General features: G+C 44.5%; 1 non-coding gene across 1 annotated transcript; it reads left to right on the top strand.

The window, feature by feature from the left end:
* The first annotated feature begins 2255 nt into the window (after positions 1 to 2255).
* On the top strand, positions 2256 to 2330 carry Trnat-ugu (transfer RNA threonine (anticodon UGU)). Its single transcript has one exon. It is a non-coding gene; the product is annotated as a tRNA-Thr (tRNA).
* The last annotated feature ends 19401 nt before the right edge of the window (positions 2331 to 21731 follow it).

Raw genomic sequence — 21731 nt, 5'->3', positions numbered from 1 at the left:
GTGAATAAGCTAATGGGAGCACCTATCCCAAAAGCAACTAGTGCAATTCTGTTATCGTGGCTCTCGTGCCTATTTTGGTCCGAAAGATTGTATAAACATTCTTACATGCTCCGTATCGAACTTCTGATGTTGGTTTTAGAGTGATTGTGGATTATTAAAATTCATTATAGTGCAAACTTTTGTATTTTACCAACCGTGTTTATAAGTTATTAATGTGATTGGCTGGAATGTAATACGAAAGTTTTAGGACCATAGGTTCTCCAGGTAGAAATTTTGAAGCCATGATGTGTTGTGAATTCATGTATTTATGTTTATATTGCAATGAAAATTTAAATGTGGTAAATCCACGCTTTGTGATTAATAAATAAAGATTTAAGAGAGCGTTCACTTAGCGCTTACTTATGTGTTGTATTATTATTATTTTGAAATATTATATTAGGCGTTTTAATTTCTTAAATTAAAGCCTTTACAATTCGAAAGTGGTGGCCCTCCCATTTTGGGCAATTGTAAGCATCGAAGCAGGAATTACGTAGTTGGTGTTACGTATTGTATTTTATGAATAAATTATTTGTGTTAAATCACGTCTGATATGTCAATTCCTTGGCCCCGTCCACACCTTGGTCGTAGTCTTTTAATATTAAATGATCAGACCACCGTTCCAGATTGCTACGCTGGATATATATTGTCCTGCTGGCGCCACGTTGGCGGACGGAGCAATAGACTAACAATAAATTTGTACCTTGAATAAAACAGATACACTATCTTCTTTAAACAATTTACACAAGCGACGAGTAAGTACACACGTAGTTTTATCAGTTAAAAAATTTCCTGAAATAGCAGTCACTGTTGAAACCTCAGATAGGGTTCAAATGAAAGTTCGATATCCGATCAAATCCGGTGGCAGATTTCACTTGAATAGCAACTTTTTCTCTTTGGTGGTGGGCTTCATCTCTGGTAACAGGTGGTTCTTGGACGGCAGACTTAGAAGAAGAGAGACAAAGTTCACTTGCAAAACAGACGGGGCTAGACACCCATCTGCAAAACTCAGTCTGCAAGTCCACATACACGTAACGGTGAGAATATGTAGTGGCACTGGCTGGGTGGGAAGTTACATATTCACTAACGTTTCAGTAAATTGTCGCAGTCTTTTCATGACTAGGCATGTAATTTCATGTTCTCTTGCCGGCACGACCATGAAATCATGGATCTCATTTTGCTGTTATGTTGTATGGTATTAATGCGTCAGGAGTTAATTGCACGAACCCCGCTTCCTTGTCAAATAATCTTTGCCAACCGTACCATTCCTTTTTATAATTTAATTTCACGTCTCCTTTTTGCTGTTTTTTGGGTGTCGCGTTAGGAATCTGTTGGTTGGTTGATTCGTGAGAATGGACCAAACACGGAGGTCATCGGTCACATCGGATTAGAGAAGAATGTTGAAGGAAGACGGCCGTGTCTTTTCAAACTAACCATCCCGGCATTTGCCTGAAGCAATTTAGGGAAATCAACGGGAAACCTACATCAGGATGGCCGGACGCGGGTCTGAATCGTCGTCCTCCCGAATGCGAGCCCAGTGTACTAACCACCGCATCACGTCGCTCGGTAGGAATTTTGTACTGTCCTCTTATAAATTTGTTGGGATTTAACTGGGCCAAACTTTTGATTGGTAACTAGTAAATCCGTTTCATGAAGTTAGGTAACAGTAAATTACGAGAATACTGGTACCTGGAATTCAGTGCTAGGTCCACAGTTTGGAACTGAATGCATCAGTCAGACCATTTACATAACTCTTATTGAGCATTGAGTTTACAGGATCTGCGGCGCGATAGGTGTAGGGTGATGCAGATCAACTACAGGCTTACACCTGAATTTCGCAAATTTTGCTGATGACGAAATGTTCATAAATATTAAAACTACAAGAAATATAATGGAAAATTCTTAGCCCCCTTTCTATGTTACTTCAAAAAGTATATATGACGGTAGTATCTGTTCCCGAAAGAACAGTTACCGTGGATGACCATGCAGCTTTGCTAGAAATGAAATGATAATTAAATAGACACCATAGCTGCATACAGGCGTTGATTTACTTCATTGGGGACATGTTGAAAATGTGTGCCCCGACCGGGACTCGAACCCGGGATCTCCTGCTCCATCCATTAGGCGCACTACGAATGTAGTGGTGTGGACATGTTGGGAATGTGGACCTCACGGGGAACGTGCAAGGGATAAGTCCCTGCAGACGCACTATCCTCTGTGCCCGCGGTGGCTCAGATGGATAGAGCGTCTGCCATGTAAGCAGGAGATCCCGGGTTCGAGTCCCGGTCGGGGCACACATTTTCAACATGTCCCCAATGAAGTAAATCAACGCTTGTATGCAGCTAGGGTGTCTATTTAATTATCATTTCACCTCAAAAAGTGTTAATATAATACGGGTGCAATCAACTTCAATGAAAAAGGCAAAGTGCCTTTCTTTCACTTATACTGCCGGAAAAAACTATTATACCACTTTAGAGGTTTCCACTTCACTCAAGATTTATTTTTGCAGCGGTGCACGTGGAATACATGAAACGATTACATTTACACATCAATAACACAAGCAGTTCTGAGGTACCAGGTATGAAGCCATGCTGAAACACTCGTATCAGCACGTGCTGTAACCTCCATGAGTGGCAATGCAGGCACTACCCAGTCGATCGTACAGATGGCGAATACTATCCTGGGATACGTTATGCCAGACCTGCTGGACCTGTTCACGTATTTCGGTCTCATCCCACCATATTCCAAATGCGCTCGATTGGACACTAGTACGGAGACCATGCTGGCCAGGGGAGTTGCTACACTTCCTGCAGAACAAGTTGAGTTTCACGGTGAGTGTGTGGACGAGCATTATCCAGTTGGAACGATATATCACCTTCCTGCTGCAATAAAGGCAAAAGAAAGGATATAACAAAATTCTGTTCGTACCGAGCGCTGGTTAGCGTGCCCTCCAGGTGAACGAGAATTGTAGCCTATCGTACCCAAGACTATGAGGCCTGCCGTTGGGCTAGCCAGGGTGGCCGAGAGGTTCTAGGCGCTACAGTCTGGAACCGCACGACCGCTAGGGTCGCAGTTTCGAATCCTGCCTCGGGCATGGATGTGTGTAATGTCCTTAGGTTAGTTAGGTTTAAGTAGTTCTAAGTTCTAGGGGACTGGTGACCTTAGAAGTTAAGTCCCATAGTACTCAGAGCCATTTGAACCATTTTTTTGAACCTGCCGTTGGTGTGGACGTGTACGCTCTACGAGACAGCACTCACCAGATCTACGTCATACGCGAAAACGACCATCACTTGCGTGCAGACAGAATTTGCTTTCATCGCTGAAGACCACGGCGCGCCATCCCGAGTGATCCTCTGACGACACCAGCAGATTCGTATACGTCGATACTGTGGCGTGAGTGGAAGATGAGCTAGAGGTGTGCTCGCCTGTAGTCCCACTGCTAATAACCGGTCGGCAACATTTCGTGTTGACACGTCTGGGCCCACAAGCTCTCTTATCTGTTACAGCTGCACGATCTGCCGCTGCTCCGTTGCAATACGACGAACCTGGCGCGCGTCTGTGCTGCGTGGACGTCCAGAACGTCGGCTAACAGTGTGAGAATAATCACGTGACCAGTGATACCAACATCGTTGCTAAATTGACGCAGGACGTCCAACTTGTATGCCAATTCTCCGAAACGACTATCCCTCCACTCGTTCAGTTGGCTGTAGGAAGCACGAGTGTGTCTCTGTGTCATGGTTACCTGCTTGCTTCACATGTTTCCACCACACTGAGCCCTCTAGCTGTTAGCATTCCATATTAGTGAGTAAACAAATATGGTGCTCTGGTAGTTATGGCATTACGCTAGGTGTTGGCGGACGACGTTCAAACCGTTAACAGTACGTCTGCTATCGCTCAGATGGCATATGCCGTTGTCGTTGTTGTGGTCTTCACTCCTGAGACTGGTTTGATGGAGCTCTCCATGCTACTCTATCCTGTGCAAGCTTCTTCATTTCCCAGTACCTACTGCAACCTACATCTTTCTGAATCTGCATTGTGTATTCATCTCTTGGTCCCCCTCTACGATTTTTACCCTCCACGCTGCTCTCCAGTACTAAATTGGTGATCCCTTCATGCCTCAGAACATGTCCTACCAACCGATCCCTTCTTCTAGTCAAGTTGTGCCACAAACTCCTCTTCTCCACAATTCTATTCAATACCTCCTCATTAGTTATGTGATCTACCCATCTAATCTTCAGCATTCTTCTGTAGCACCACATTTCTAAAGCTTCTATTCTCCTCTTGTCCGAACTATTTATCGTCCATGTTTCACTTCCATACATTGCTACACTCCATACAAATACTTTCAGAAACGAATTCCTGACACTTAACTCTATATCGATGTTAACAAATTTCTCTTCTTCAGAAACGCTTTCCTTGCCATTGCCAGTCTACATTTTATAATCTCTCTGCTTCCACCATCATCAGTTATTTTGCTCCCCAAATAGCAAAATTCCTTTACTACTTTAAGAGCCTCATTTCCTAATCTAATTCCCTCAGCACCACCCGAGTTATCTCGACTACATTCCATTATCCTCGTTTTGCTTTTGTTGATGTTCATCTTATATCCTCCTTTCAAGACACTGTCCATTCCGTGCAACTGCTCTTCCAAGTCCTTTGCTGTCTCTGACAGAATTACAATGTCATCGGCGAACCTCAAAGTTTTTATTTCTTCTCCATGGATTTTAATACCTACTCCGAATTTTTCTTTTGTTTCCTTTATTGCTTGCTCAATATACACATTGAATAACATCGGGGAGAGGCTACAACCCTGTCTCACTCCCTTCCCAACCACTGCTTCCCTTTCATGTCCCTCGACTCTTATAGCTGCCATCTGGTTTCTGTACAAATTGTAAATAGCCTTTCGCTCCCTGTATTTTACCCCTACTACCTTCAGAATTTGAAAGAGAGTATTCCAATCAACATTGTCAAAAGCTTTCTCTAAGTCTACAAATGTTAGAAACGTAGGTTTGCCTATCCTTAATCTTTGTTCTAAGATAAGTCGTAAGGTCAATATTGCCTCACGTGTTCCAACATTTCTACGGAATCCAAACTGATCTTCCCCGAGGTCGGCTACTACCAGTTTTTCCATTCGTCTGTAAAGAATTCGCGTTAGTATTTTGCAGCTGTGACTTATTAATCTGATAGTTCGATAATTTTCACATCTGTCAACACCTGCTTTCTTTGGGATTGGAATTATTATATTCTTCTTGAAGTCTGAGGGTATTTCGCCTGTCTCATACATCTTGCTCACCAGATGGTAGAGTTTTGTCAGGACTGACTCTCCCAAGGCCGTCAGTAGTTCTAATGGAATGTTGTCAACTCCTGGGGCCTTGTTTCGACTCAGGTCTTTCAGTGCTCTGTCAAACTCTTCACGCAGTATCGTATCTCCCATTTCGTCTTCATCTACATCCTCTTCCATTTCCATAATATTGTCCTCAAGTACATCGCCCTTGTATAGACCCTCTACATGCTCCTTCCACCTTTCTGCCTTCCCTTCTTTGCTTAGAACTGGGTTTCCATCTGAGCTCAAGATATTCATACGAGTGGTTCTCTTTTCTCCAAAGGTCTCTTTAATTTCCCTGTAGGCAGTATCTATCTTACCCCATTTTGCACTTCCTGTCGATCTCATTTTTGAGACGTTTGTATTCCTCTTTGCCTGCTTCATTTACTGCATTTTTATATTTTCTCCTGTCATTAATTAAATTCAATACTTCTTCTGTCACCCAAGGATTTCTACTAGCCCTTGTCTTTTTACCTACTTGATCCTCTGCTGTTCATGTTTCCAGAATGAGATTTTCACTCTCCAGCGGAGTGTGCGCTGATATGAAACTTCCTGGCAGATTAAAACTGTGTGCCGGACCGAGACTCGAACTCGGGAGCTTTGCCTTTCGCGGGCAAGTGCTCTACCAACATTTTTTTAATCTCATTTTGTTCGCTTTTGTTCATTGCATCTGCTGGGGGCGGACGTTGTAAGACATCCGTTTAAGTTCGTTGTTGGTCGAGTAACTCAGTTTTTTTTTTTTTTTTTTTTTTTTTTTTATTACAGAGGGCAGCTAACCCTCTGAGCGAGCTGAGCTACCCAAGCACGACTCAAACCCCACCGTCACAGCTTTACTTCTCTTACTTTACTTACTTTACAGAAGCTCTCCTGCGAACCTATCATGTTTCATTGGCCCTGTCTGTTATATACTGGCCACACGCAATCGCTAATCCCAAAACTGAGAGAAGACAATGAAGGTTTGCACTACAGTAGACATTCTCTAGAAGACAAACATTGAGTATCTTCGGACAGTCCATTACCAGTTAAAATATCGACGAAACGCAGAGATCCAGATCAAAACAGCGGCACACCGCAGAGTTTGTGCTTGGCAAGAAGGCTCGTTCCATTGAGTGTTCCGTTGGCGAGTGAGACATTTCATTCAGAAGCGTCAGCCTGTGCTCGTACGTTTTTGCAGAGCTGGCAGGCAGCCAGACTTGCCAGCCAGTTGGCGACTGTCACGGGCGACAACAGGTGTCCGCGGCGCTGGCGGCCCGTGGAGTGACGCTTCACTTAGTCCGCGCTCGGAGGCCGGCGCAACGACGGAGGGAAGGGTAGCACGATTACACCCAGCATCCCGTCGACGAGAAAGTCATTAGCGACAGACCACAAACTCTGACTGCAAAAGTAGGTGAAAGGAAATCGGCCGTGCCTCTTCAAAGGAAACAGCCCGGCGTTAGAACTGAGTGGTTTATGGAAATAAAAATGGTTCAAATGGCTCTGAGCGCTATGGAACTTAACATCTGAGGTCATCAGTCCCCTACACTTAGAAATAATTAAACCTAACTAACCTAAGGACATCACACACGTCCATGCCCAAGGCAGGATACGAACCTGTGACCGTAGCAGCAGTGCGGTTCAGGACTGATGCACCTAGAACCACTCGGCCACAGCGGCCGACTATAGAAATAAAAAGAAACCTAAATCTCAGTGGCCGGACGAAGAGTTTATCCGCCCTTCCTGAATATACGTCCAGACCCTTACTGACGAAGCGCAGTTCTTTAATGCTGGTCTGATGGGCAGCAGAGGCAGGAATTTTCATTCGGTAGTCAGTTCGGTATCCATTTTTAGTGGTTTAATTTGTTTTATTTATTTATTTACTTAACGTGATCTGACTGGGGTCATCATGCCATCTCTTGCAAGGGATTAGGGTTTCACACGTACAGTACCTTTTTTACATCACAGCTGTCTAATAAATAACAATTTTAATAGGACAACAACAGTAGTCTTAAAATGATTTGAATGTCTGAAGTGGCAGTGTGGGTAAATTACAAATACCCTGCCTATGAGCTAATAAAGTTAATACTGGCAGTACTTGTACTACTGCAGCTGCTGTCTCTGACACTGATAGTATTAACAATAGTGATAGCTGCAGATATGAGAAGAAGACCTTATAGCTGTGTTGTCCGATATAGCGGAAAATTTAAAGAGACTACACCGGCTAAGAATACTGGGAAATGAAGAAGATTAGGCTGGAAAGAGGTGTGTAAAGGGCAAGAAGTGCGTAAAGGAACAATATAATCCTTATTGTTACTTTTGTAGATATGTTAGTAGCTGTCTTCTGAAGCTGGACATGTTATTCAGTTCTTTGACATAATGCCGGAAATTTTTCCAGAATCAGGTTTCTGCTACTAAGATGGCCATCGAGATAGTGGCTGGACGATGGAGAGGAAGCAAGGATTTTGCTCTGATGGGAGCAGGTGTTCTTGCCATCCTGTTCAGACAAGAACGTTAAGGTCGAGAAGAGATATGTGGGGCAGTGGTCACTCATGGTTCAGTAGGAAAGACAGAGGCTAAGTCAGTCAGGATAGCTGTGCGTATGATGATTAAATGTGATCAAATATTCGAACATCAAAAATATAACGAACACAGACACTTGCAACCAGTTCTAGGAGCCGTGAGTTTTCTTGAGAAAGGCTTTGCGTCGTAAAATATATAGGCGATGTCGTGACCCAGACATAGTTCTGAATTTTTTCTTTCCATACTTACCTGGAATTATATTTAATCAGTTAAATAATTTGCGATAAGCTTGCGAGCCATTATGACAATGTTGTTAGTTTTTGGTTTTTCGTTTAAGTCAAACTTTTTTTTTTAATTGGTAGACTATCTAACACCAGTTCTTAGAGTGTCACCAATTAAAGTCTCAGAAATCATTACTGCAACGGCCTTGCCGTGAGACCACCGAAGTTAAGCGCTGTCGGGCGTGGTCGACATTTGGATGGGTGACCATCCAGCCGCCATGCCCTGTTGCCATTTTTCGGGTAGCACTCAGCCTCGTGGTGCCAAATGAGGAGCGACTTGACCGAACAGTACCGCCTCCGGTCAAAGAAAACCATCGTAACGACTGGGAGAGCGGTGTGCTGACCTATCCGTATCCTCAACTGAGAATAACACGGCGGTCGTATGGTCCCGATGGGCCACTTGTGGCCTGAAGACGGAGTGCCAAATCATCACTACTGTTCTGAAGAAAAAAAATGGTTCAAATGGCTCTGAGTACTATGGGACTCAACTGCTGAGGTCATTAGTCCCCTAGAACTTAGAACTAGTTAAACCTAACTAACCTAAGGACATCACAAACATCCATGCCCGAGGCAGGATTCGAACCTGCGACCGTAGCGGTCTTGCGGTTCCAGACTGCAGCGCCTTTAACCGCACGGCCACTTCGGCCGGCTGTTCTGAAGAGATTTCAGTTTTATGTGTCTCCTGTTTCCTCTACATATTTTTTGACATTCATGTATCACGATACTCTTGGTTTCTGGTTTAAAGTCAAAGGTGAAAGTACATTACATTCTTTTTGAGTCATTCCCTCTTACGTGGAAATACACTCCTGGAAATGGAAAAAAGAACACATTGACACCGGTGTGTCAGACCCACCATACTTGCTCCGGACACTGCGAGAGGGCTGTACAAGCAATGATCACACGCACGGCACAGCGGACACACCAGGAACCGCGGTGTTGGCCGTCGAATGGCGCTAGCTGCGCAGCATTTGTGCACCGCCGCCGTCAGTGTCAGCCAGTTTGCCGTGGCATACGGAGCTCCATCGCAGTCTTTAACACTGGTAGCATGCCGCGACAGCGTGGACGTGAACCGTATGTGCAGTTGACGGACTTTGAGCGAGGGCGTATAGTGGGCATGCGGGAGGCCGGGTGGACGTACCGCCGAATTGCTCAACACGTGGGGCGTGAGGTCTCCACAGTACATCGATGTTGTCGCCAGTGGTCGGCGGAAGGTGCACGTGCCCGTCGACCTGGGACCGGACCGCAGCGACGCACGGATGCACGCCAAGACCGTAGGATCCTACGCAGTGCCGTAGGGGACCGCACCGCCACTTCCCAGCAAATTAGGGACACTGTTGCTCCTGGGGTATCGGCGAGGACCATTCGCAACCGTCTCCATGAAGCTGGGCTACGGTCCCGCACACCGTTAGGCCGTCTTCCGCTCACGCCCCAACATCGTGCAGCCCGCCTGCAGTGGTGTCGCGACAGGCGCGAATGGAGGGACGAATGGAGACGTGTCGTCTTCAGCGATGAGAGTCGCTTCTGCCTTGGTGCCAATGATGGTCGTATGCGTGTTTGGCGCCGTGCAGGTGAGCGCCACAATCAGGACTGCATACGACCGAGGCACACAGGGCCAACATCCGGCATCATGGTGTGGGGAGCGATCTCCTACACTGGCCGTACACCACTGGGGATCGTCGAGGGGACACTGAATAGTGCACGGTACATCCAAACCGTCATCGAACCCATCGTTCTACCATTCCTAGACCGGCAAGGGAACTTGCTGTTCCAACAGGACAATGCACGTCCGCATGTATCCCGTGCCACCCAACGTGCTCTAGAAGGTGTAAGTCAACTACCCTGGCCAGCAAGATCTCCGGATCTGTCCCCCATTGAGCAAGTTTGGGACTGGATGAAGCGTCGTCCCACGCGGTCTGCACGTCCAGCACGAACGCTGGTCCAACTGAGGCGCCAGGTGGAAATGGCATGGCAAGCCGTTCCACAGGACTACATCCAGCATCTCTACGATCGTCTCCATGGGAGAATAGCAGCCTGCATTGCTGCGAAAGGTGGATATACACTGTACTAGTGCCGACATTGTGCATGCTCTGTTGCCTGTGTCTATGTGCCTGTGGTTCTGTCAGTGTGATCATGTGATGTATCTGACCCCAGGAATGTGTCAATAAAGTTTCCCCTTCCTGGGACAATGAATTCACGGTGTTCTTATTTCGATTTCCAGGAGTGTAAAACCGAACACTTCCGTTTCTCCGCGGGATTTTTATTTTTAAAATATATTTCTTGATTCGTTTTTATTTTGATCCCATTTTTATAATTTGGATCCAGTGTATTTTCTGTCTGATTCGTTGGTAAAAGTCACTCAGGGAAAATAACGGAACCAGTTTTAGAACAGTTGCAATGGCGAGTTTTCGTCTTTGTAGAAAAGCACTTTTGCTGTAAATGTTTCGCGTGGCTTGCGAAGCTATTTCCAATTTTTTTGGCATGTATATTCTAGGCTACTTTTTCTATCCTCCGGGCTCTGATCCATTTCCATCGATATTTAAAGCTAGTCAAGTGTTTCATTATTCTGTATCTTGCGTTTAGCTTGTTTGTCTTCTCCTTGGAATTTGACGTTACTTCCATTCTATTTCAAAAGCTATTCGAAAGTTTATTCTACTCTTCTTCCAGTAAGTTCTTTTGTTTTGGCGTTTCAGAATCTTCTTTATTTACTTTCTCAATGCTGCTGAAATATTTGTCCTTTTGTTTGTCTAAAACAGTTTGTGCAATACTTCCTTTTAGTTTGTAGCTCTTCTAATGTAATATTAAAAAATATCATTGTATCGTCAAGGCACAGACGGTTTACGTACAGGATTCTTTGTAGTATCGTCTACACTTGTTAGGTAACATACATCCGCCTAACAATGGAGACATTATTGTGCGAGCGGCTTTCAATAAGTGACGCAACTCATTCTTTTCTGAAAGCAGTTTGGTTTTATTAAGGATTCCAGTACACCACATTATTCCCCACTCCTTTGGCTACGAAACCCTATTTTACTACATAATCTCCGTTCAGTGCGGCGACCTTACGCCACCTTACTGGGAGGGCTTGTATGCCCGCATGGTACTAATCTACTGCTCGACGTCGAAGCCAATGTCTAGCTGCAACAATAACCTCCGAATGAGCCACGTACTGCTTCCCGCGGAGTGCAACCTACATTGGCCGGAACAGATGGACTTCGGAAGGAGCGAGATTATAGCTGTATGGTGGATGCGGAACAGCAGTCCAGAGAAGTTTTATGAGCTCCTCTTAGGTGCGCAGACTTGTGTGAGGCCTTGCGTTGTCATGGAGAATGCGATGAACAAGCTGAAGTCCTGAGGGTAGCACAATACATACCCGAGTTGATCATTAACCACAAGGGAGGACATCAAACAAAATAATCCCTTCAAAGTCCCAGAATGATTTTGCCGCTTGAGGTTGCGACTCTTCTGAGAAGAGGTGATGTGCCACCACTCCATGGATCGCCGTTTCTTTTTCCGGTTCAAAGGGATAAACTCATGTTTCATCACCTGTGAAGATTGTCAAGATCAGCTTCGTAATGCGCAACCAGTTCCGCACAAGAGGTCCTTCATTACTCGGTATGATCTTCTGTAAGGCAGCGAGGAACCCAGCGGGGACATAATTTTGAGTACCACAACTAGTGGACGAGTGTGTCACCACTACCAACAAAGACGTTCAAGTCGTGGAGCGAGGTGTTTGATTGTGATCTGTCGATCACCTCGAATGAGAGTGTCCGCACGTTCCAACATTGCAGGAGTCACAGCTGTGTGCGGCCGGCCGGCACGCGGGAGATCGGACAGGTTTGCGCAGTCTTGTTGCGATGATGACAGACGCATCGCCCAACGATTCACCGTAATTTTGTTCAGTGGTATATCTCCGTATATATTCTGCAAGTGACTGTGAATGTCTGCCATGCTCTGGTTTTCCGCCAATAGAAGCTCGATGATAGCTCTCTGCTTGGAACGCACCTACGTTACAGACGCCATTTTAAAGGCTACCTATATCGCCGTCCCCTATCGGTACTGCACGAACGTATACCGAGAACATTCCACAATGTCCAGCAACAAATTCCGCACGTTTTCAGCCGAAACTGGTCGAGAAAAAAAAGTTTTGCATTATATATGGAACGCCTCTCGTAGGCAGCGCCTCATAGAGCGAGACTGTTTACCCATTCCCACGACAACGGCCATGATGATCGCAGCAAGCAGCTAGCATATAACAGTGAACGGAGACACGCCCTTTTTCGCCACAAACGGGAATAACAGTGGACAAACAATTTTATAAATTCAAGCAGGCCAAGTTGGAACCAGTCAATTCTTTAAATAAAAACCTGATTAATTAAAACCCAAAAGAATATAACACACATAGTATAAAGAACCCTACGGCACAATGGGAAGCTCCAAATAACTGTTCACCCATCCATACAGAAATGGTGAAGTCAGCAGAGAATCAAATACGAAAAAACAATCTCTATTCTTTGATAACACAGGAAATGTTGGATTTAGCTGATGAAAGGAGAAAGTATAAAAATGCAGCAAATAAGGCAGCCGAAACGGAATACAAACGTCTTGAAATGAGATTGACAGCAAGTGTAAAATAGCTGAGTAGGAATGGCTAGAGGGCAAATGTAAGGATACAGAATCATATATCAGTAGGGGAAAGATACATACGGCCGACAGGAAAATGAAAGACGTCTTTGGAGAAAAGATAGGCAACTATGCCTATATGAATATCAAGAGCTCCGATGAGAAAACAGTCCAAAACAAAGCAGGAAAAGCTGAAAGATGGAAGGAGTACATAGACGTTCTATAAAAGGGAGATGAACTTGCAGGCAATATTATAGGAATGGAAGAGGACTCCCAGCTGGTTTCTCAGGATGGGGCAGGATAAGTTTACGATTGTGGATGGGGCCGCAATCAGTTACTCTCGGTTGCACAACAAATACGTAAACTTACTTTAAGGAAATTAAAATTTTAAAATAATCTCTTAAAAAACACAATTGACTGTGACGGCTGAAGGCCTTGTCACAGAAAAAAAAATTCCACAATTTTAGGGCCGAAGGCCACCAACAATAACCTCAAACAAGAAACAGCTGAAGGCCTGAGTTAGAAGCCAGAAGAACAATTGCAAATACCACACATTTCAACAAATACCTTGCTTTTAAAACATGTTTGCTTTAAAAAAACTTATTGTAACATGGCTGAAGGCCTTATTATGAAAGAGGTGGAATTATTGCTCGGCTGATGGCCACACACAACTTCAAATCACGAACGGCTGAAGGCCTGAATTACAAGTCAGAAGAACAATTCCAAATAGCACTTATTAAGGTAAATACTTCGTTTTGAAACTAAAATGGCCGAAGGCCATATTATAAAAGAAGTTAAATTTTTACTCGGCTGAAAGCTACAAACGATTTCAAATAACAAACTGCTGAAGGCCTGAATTAGAAGTCAGGAAAACAATTCCAAATAGCACTTTTAAAATAAATCCCTTGCTTTTAAAACAAGTTTGCTTAAAAATACTTACAGTAACACGGCTGAAGACCTTATCACCAAAGAAGTGAAATTATTGCTCAGCTGGAGGCCACACGAACAATAATTAGAAAATTACAAATATCCTTCCAACAAACATCACAATCTAAGGAATCAGGACAAGCAGTTCTCAGCAAGTGTTCGAAAGGTCGGCCAGGGAAGGTAACTCAAACGTAAGATAAGGTGAGGCAGGCAGCCAAGAGTTGTACTCACGTAACAGGATGGCAACTCAAACTAGGGGCAGCTTAAGATCCAACTGACCGATTAACCAATGCGCCTAACTTCCGATCACCGGTACCAACGATGGAATATTTTTAGACAAGGGCGAAGAGACAGACAGCGCTACGTCTTCAGAAAACACCCAAGGCCGAAGGAAACCCTAGAACCAAGGTAGACCTCCCAAAAAATATGCACGGTACAATACGAGAGGCTTTCGAACTACACGCCGTGTCGGACAGCATCAACACGACGAGAAAAGGTACACTGCCGGAAAAGTATGCTAACCTCCAGGGCAGGTAACTCGGGCGTTAGCGGCCACAAGGCAGAAAATACCGCTGGTTGCACTTCACTAATAAGAATGATACTAAATTCAATGATGAATAACAAATAGAGAAAGACGGCTGCAATATTTCACCTACTCGAAACATTTCACTCATTGCTGCCAGGCTCAGCAGCCCAGGGAGCAACAATCCGCCGACCAAAGGCGAGATCTCAGAATAGTCGAGGTTGCATTAGCAGTTAACTCTTCACCCAACTTAAACGTCCAGGGTTCGGTGTGCAACGAAGTCGTCGTTCTCGCAGCTACCCCTACTCGATCCGGCAGTGGCAGCACGCCGCCAGCGGCCCCGGCTTGCCCTCGCGCTACGCTCCCAACCCGTTCGCAACTCTCTACTCCACACAACGCGACACCGGGAATACTAGCGGTCACTCCGAAGATAGTACCGCAGTATCGTATCGATAAGTGCTGCTGCTGCCACTCACAGGCAGGCAAGGAAGCAACTTAGTGACGTCAGTAAATCGAATAAGAAACGAGAGGCCATAACCGCAATGATAAGATACCAAGCAATAAACGGCATGGCCGGCCGAAGTGGCCGTGCGGTTAAAGGCACTGCAGTCTGGAACCGCAAGACCGCAACGGTCGCAGGTTCGAATCCTGCCTCGGGCATGGATGTTTGTGATGTCCTTAGGTTAGTTAGGTTTAACTAGTTCTAAGTTCAAGGGGACTAACGACCTCAGAAGTTGAGTCCCATAGTGCTCAGAGCCATTTGAATCATTTGAACCAATAAACGGCATGAACACGAGCCGCGCACGGCTCAAGGACATAGATGAGTAGAAGATGGCAGACATGATACTGTGAGAACAATTTAACAGAGCACTGAAAGACCTAAGACGAAACAAGGCCCCAGGAGTACACGACATTCCTTCGCTCTACTGATAGCCTGGGAGAAACAGTCATGACAAAACTATTCCATCTGTTGTACAGGACATATGAGGCAGGCGAAATACCTTCAGCCATCAAGAAGTATGTAGTAATTCCAATTCCAAAGAACCCAGTTGCTGACAGGTGAGTGTGTTATCGAACTATCAGATTAATAAGTCATGGTTGCAAAATACTAACAAGAATTCTTTACACAAGAATAGAAAAACTGCTAGAAGCCGACATCGGAGAAGGTCAGTTCGGATTCCAGATAAATTTGGGCACACGCGAGGCAATATTGACGCTAGTACTTATTTTAGAAGATAGGTTCAGGAAAGCAAACCTATGTTTATAGCATTTGTAGCCCTGGAGGAAGCTTTTGACAATGATGGCTGGAATGCTCTCTTTGAGATTCTGAAGGTAGCGGGGGAAAATACAGGGAGCGAAAACCTATTTACAACTTGGACAGAAACCAGAGGGCAGTTATAACAGTCGAGCGGCGTGAAAAGGAAGCAGTGATTGAGCAGGGAGTGAGACAGGATTGTAGCCTATCCCTGACGTTATTCAGTCTGTACATTGAGCAATCAGTAAGGCAAACCAAAGAGAAATTTGGAGAAGGGATCAAGCTTACAGAGAAGAAATAAATACTTTGTGGTTTGCCGACGGCATTTTAATTCTGTCAGAGACAACAAAGGACGTGGAACGACAGCTGAACGGAATGGACAGTGTGTTGAAATGTGGGTATAAGATGAACATCAACAAAAGCAAAACAACGATGATGGAAAGTAGACGAATTAATGTCATTTGAATGCAGCAGCAGGAAGGGCATCCGGCTACCCTCTGTGACTAACACTGCCAAAGCAATAGTGACACTGAAGCGGACAAGGCCCCGAGAAAGAAAGAAAGAAAATAGAGGCAGACTTATACGCTCAGTTTGAGTTCAAGATATGTAGCAGCACGTGTGGCAAACTAACTCTGTGGCTTATCTTAGAAGATAGATTAAACAAAGGCAAACCTACGTTTATTGTGTTTGTAGATTAGGAGAAAGCTTTTGACAATGTTGACTGAGTACACCCTTTGCAATTGTGCAAGTAGTGGGGGATGGAATTAGTGTACCCCAGCTGTTTGCGTCTAGTGTAAACCATGAATTGTGCGAACGTTTTCAAATGTCTGCAAGACGGGTAACTGAGGTGGAACGTGGGGACCATCCCGGTATTCACCAAGCAGGATGTGGAAAACCGCCTAAAAACCACATCCAGGCTGGCCGGCATACCGGTTCAATAGTTCATATGGTTATGGGACTTAACATCTGTGGTCATCAGTCCCCTAGAACTTAGAACTACTTAAACCTAACTAACCTAAGGACATCACACACATCCATGCCCGAGGCAGGATTCGAACCTGTGACCGTAGCAGTAGCGCGGTTCCGGGCTGAAGCGCCTAGAACCGCTCGGCCACCTGGTCGGCCGGCATACCGGCCCTCGTCGTTAATCGGATTCGATCCGGGGCCGGCGCGCCTAGCCGAGTCCAGGAAGCAACGCATTAGCGCTTTCGGCTACTCTGGCGGGTTAGGTCTTCCTCTATTTCATTCTTATGTAAATACACTCTAACAAAAACGAAGGACACACCACGAAGTAACTATCCGTTTGGAACGGAAATCGGTAGATGTGATGATTGCAATTTTAGAAACACTGGATGATTTATTCAGGAGAAAGAGCTAGACAAATTGAGCAAGTCAATAACACGCTGGTCCACCCCTGGCTCTCATGCAAGCAGTTATTCGGCTTGCCGGCGATCTTGCTGGTCAAGGTAGGGTTTGGCAAGCACAAAGACAGGCACTAGAATCTCTTGCCGTGTGCAGGCGGGCATTACCTTGCTGAAATGTAAGCCCAAGTTGGCTTGCCATGAAGGGCAACAAAACGGGGCGTAGAATATCGTCGACATACCCCTCTGCCGTAAGGGTTCAGGGGAACACACTTAAAGGGGTACTGCTACGAAAACGTCAATCTATTTAAGAAACCTGTTCCAGAAGTGTGCAGTCCCTAGCAAGTTCTTTTTTATAGACTGACGACGTAATTTAAATTTCAACTTGATGAGAGTGTATTATTCATGGTTTTATCGCCTAACAATAACGATTTTACATTTCGGCTAACTCGATGCTGTGAATACTTTTACGAACCTGACAATGGTCAGACAACTAAAACGGATTGTATAAATGAAGTGTTTTACTAGCAGCTCAAGACGGTAATATGACATTTTTCAAATATATAAGAGCTGTGGGGCACTACCTCCTGAACACATTTCTCGGGATAGTCTGACAGTTCAGTTTTTCCAACATTTTCGTGACACATTCCAGCGGGTCAAAGAAACCTGTGACCATTCTGCTGCCTTTCTTTGCGTACTTTCAATATCCCTTGCCAGTCCTATTTGGTACAGACCCACAGATGGATGGGTCACTGGAGTGATTTGTAAGTAATCTCTTTTGTAGATTGATTGAATTTCCCTAGTATTCTACCAGTAAACCGAAATCTACTACCTGTCGCGCCCACTACTGAGTCTGTGTGATCGTTCCACGTCATGTCCCTACTAAGTATTACACTCAAGTATTTTCATGAGTTTACAGATTCCGACTGTGACTCAGTGATATTATATTCTGAAGCGCACAGTTTTACTTTTTTGAATATTTAAAGCAAGTTGCCAGTAACTGCATAACTTTTAAATCTTATCAAGGACTGATGGAATATTTGTACAGTTACATTCAGACTGCATTTCCTTTTCGATTACTGTATCAACTGCGAAACGCTGAGGTTACTATTACTATTACAATTAACATACGCGATTTCTGGCGCCAGGTATATGAAGTACGTTCTAGGCATGACTAATACAATTGCATGTTTTCGTGCTTAATGTAAAGACAATATTCATGTTTTTCTAACCTTTCTGGATTTTGCTTTATCATGTCTGCATCATATTTTTAATATTATGTGTGGAAAAACTGTAAAAAGAAATGCTGTAAACATCTGTAGATACAATCGAAAAGAGGGTTCAGCTAGAGGTTATATTGTCGATATACATTTTCAGGAAACTTTAAAGCCAAATACGTTTAAATATACCAAAAATATAAATGAGACCCAAGACTTCATATGAAGATAGTAACTGTTCTCGAAAGAACAGATACCATTGATGACCGTGCAGCTTCTATAGAATAAATGATAATTAATTGAAACCTTCAGCAGCCGACAGGTGTTGTTGATATACCTCGATGGGTACGGTTGAAAATGTGTGCCCCGACCGGGACTCGAACCCGGGATCTCATGCCTACATGGCAGACGCTCTATCCATTATTTTTTTCTTGATCTCATTTTGTTCGTTTTAGTTCGTTGCATCTGCTCCGGGCGGACGTCGCAAGACACCCGTTTCAGTTCGTCGTTGATCTATTAACTCAATTTTTTTTATTACAGAGGACAGCTAACCCTCTGACCGCAGAGATCTGAAGCACGTTATAGGAATGACCAATGTAATTGCATCTTTTCGTGTTTAATGTAAAGATCCATCTGAGCCACCGAGGATACAGATGAATAGCGCGACTGCAGGGACTTATCCCTTGCACGTTTCCCGTGAGACCCACATTCCCTGATGTCCACAATCTACATACGTAATGAAACTTCCTGGCACCGAGCGAGGTGGCGCAGTGGTTAGACACTGGAGTCGCATTCGGGAGGACGACGGTTCAATCCCGCATCCGGCCATCCTGATTTGGGTTTTCCGTGATTTCCCTAAATCACTCCAAGCAAATGCAGGGATGGTTCCTCTGAAAGGGCACGGCCGCCGTCCTTCCCCATCCTTCCCTAATCCGATGAGACCGATGACCACGCTGTCTGGTCTCCTTTCCCAAACAACCAACCAACCAACCAAACTTCCTGGCAGATTAAAACTGTGTGCCCGACCGGGACTCGAACTCGGGACCTTTGCCTTTCGCGGGCAAGTGCTCTACCATCTGAGCTACCGAAGCACGACTCACGCCCGGTCCTCACAGCTTTCAAATGGTTCAAATGGCTCTGAGCACTATGGGACTTAACTTCTGAGGTCATCAGTCCCCTAGAACTTAGAACTACTTAAACCTAACTAACCTAAGGACATGACACACATCCATGCCCGAGGCAGGATTCGAACCTGCGACCGTAGCTGTCACGCGGTTCCAAACTGAAGCGCCTAGAACCGCACGGCCACACCGGCCGGCCCTCACAGCTTTACTTGTGCCAGTATCTCGTCTCCTACCTTCCAAACTTTACAGAAGCTCTCCTGCGAACCTTGCAGAATTAGCACTCCTGAAAGAAAGGATACTGTGGAGACATGGCTTAGCCACAGCCCGGGGGATGTTTCCAGAGTGAGATTTTCACTCTGCAGCGGAGTGTGCGCTGATATGAAAGTTCATTCTGGATACATACGTAATGTTCCTAATAGATATTTGCCCATCCAATCATTATTCGTGCCAACTAAGGTGACGATTCCCGTAAGAGTCCGAGTCAGCTGTCCCCATCGAGGTATATCAACAACACCTGTCAGCAGCTGAGGGTTTCAACTAATTATCATTTACTCTAGAGAAGCTGCGCGGTCATCAATGGTACCTGTTCTTTCGAGAACAGTTACTATCTTCATATATAGTTAAGGGCTACCCGGCCATTGACGTTTGTCTGTGCGAATGCGCACAGGTTGCCCGAACTCTTACGGAAATCGTCACCTTAGTTGGCGCAAGTAATGAGTGGATGAGCAAATATCTATTAGGAACATTACGTATGTAGATTGTGGACAGTTGGAAATGTGGGTCTCACGGGAAGCGTGCAAGAGATAAGTCCCTACAGTCGCGCTATTCATCTGTGTCCTCGGTGGCTCAGATGGATAGAGCGTCTGCCATGTGAGCAGGAGATCCCGGTTTCGAGTCCCGGTCGGGGCACACATCTTCAGCTGTCCCCATCGAGGTATATCAACAACACCTGTCGGCAGCTTTAACTAATTATCATTTACCCAAGACTTCCTTGTAAGATTCCCTGTACCAGCGTGAAACGTCCCCTTTTGAAAAATTATATACGTGTGACTGTGCTTAAACTGACACACAATATTTTTAGCGCAACGCAATCTGACTATCAAAGATCCCTGCAAAAGAATGGCCCTGAGTAACATTAAACTATACCTTTCACAAATCACTTACCTCACAAAAATCTTCATTACTCGAACTACTGCAATACAGCGAGCGCCACTACTGCCAGCTAAATAAAAGATTCAAACTACGGAAGGCACTAACTACTGATAGGGATAGTTAGCAAATGAAAGATATTCATAGACTATGTAAGTAGGCTGTTTAGGTTTTTTTATTGGTAACGCCACCTCTGTATAAAAATCACTGGCTGTGCTGTGTGCAGTCTGTGTCTAGTTTGCATTGTTGTCTACCATTGTAGTGCTGGGCAGCGGCAGCTGGATGTGAACAGCGCGTAGCGTTGCGCAGTTGGAGGAGAGCCGCCAGCAGTGGTGGATGTCGGGAGAGAGATGGCGGAGTTTTGTAATTTGTCATGAACTGCTATATATATTATGACTATTAAGGTAAATACATTGTTTGTTCTCTTTGAATATCTTTCATTTGCTAACTGTCCCTATCAGTAGTTAGTGCCTTCCGTAGTTTGAATCTTTTATTTAGCTGGCAGTAGTGGCGCTCGCTGTATTGCAGTAGTTCGAGTAATGAAGATTTTTGTGAGGCAAGTGATTTGTGAAAGGTATAGTTTAATGTTACTCAGGGCCATTCTTTTGCAGGGATCTTTGATAGTCAGATTGCGTTGCGCTAAAAATATTGTGTGTCAGTTTAAGCACAGTCACACGTATATAATTTTTCAAAAGGGGACGTTTCATATGTCGACCCTTAGCCTAGGATACCTCACTGGAATCTTCTGATTTTTTCTTGTAGTTTGTGTAATTAGTATAGCTTTTGTTTATTGCTAGTGCGTAATTGTAGAGAAAATGTCCTTTGTAGTTGCAGTCTTTCATTGTTGTACAGTAAAACAGTTGTGGCATGCATGTAGATTTGCACCAAGTATTTCGCAGCTGCAATTAACTAGATATTATTTTCAGTCTTATGTTAATGTGTTCTCTTATTTTGCTCTTCAAATTGTGCTTTTCTGTGTTATCGTGTGAAATATTGTGACAATAATGGCGTGTGAAAAACGTAATACTAGGCTCCAAAGTAAACTGAGAAATGACAGTGAAAACGAAAGCAGTGTGTTAGCGCCACCGAGTAATGAATTAACTGATGTTCAAAGTAGTAATTTGGTAATTGTGCATAGGGAAATGGAGCGGGCTGCAAACAATGGTGTAGACAGTGAAACAATTAGTGGACAGGGAAGCATTATCGATCGATCGGTCGGCAACAGCTCGCCTCAGGAATCCGAAATGACAGAACACAATATTGCAAATACTGTAGACGTAGGTTTTGGGTCCTCACCGTTTTCTCAAATGAGTCAAGACACATTTTCTGCTTGTCAAAATGTGAATGTTGCCGGTGAAAATGCACTGCCAAAAAGCATAAAGAAACAGATTCCAGACACTAATACATTATTATTGCAAT

Source organism: Schistocerca nitens, chromosome 8 (genome assembly GCF_023898315.1).
Source record: "Schistocerca nitens isolate TAMUIC-IGC-003100 chromosome 8, iqSchNite1.1, whole genome shotgun sequence".
Taxonomy (NCBI): Eukaryota; Metazoa; Arthropoda; class Insecta; order Orthoptera; family Acrididae; genus Schistocerca; species Schistocerca nitens.
The sequence above is the reverse complement of the archived record's forward strand: the minus strand, read 5'-3'. Positions and strand labels throughout refer to the sequence as shown.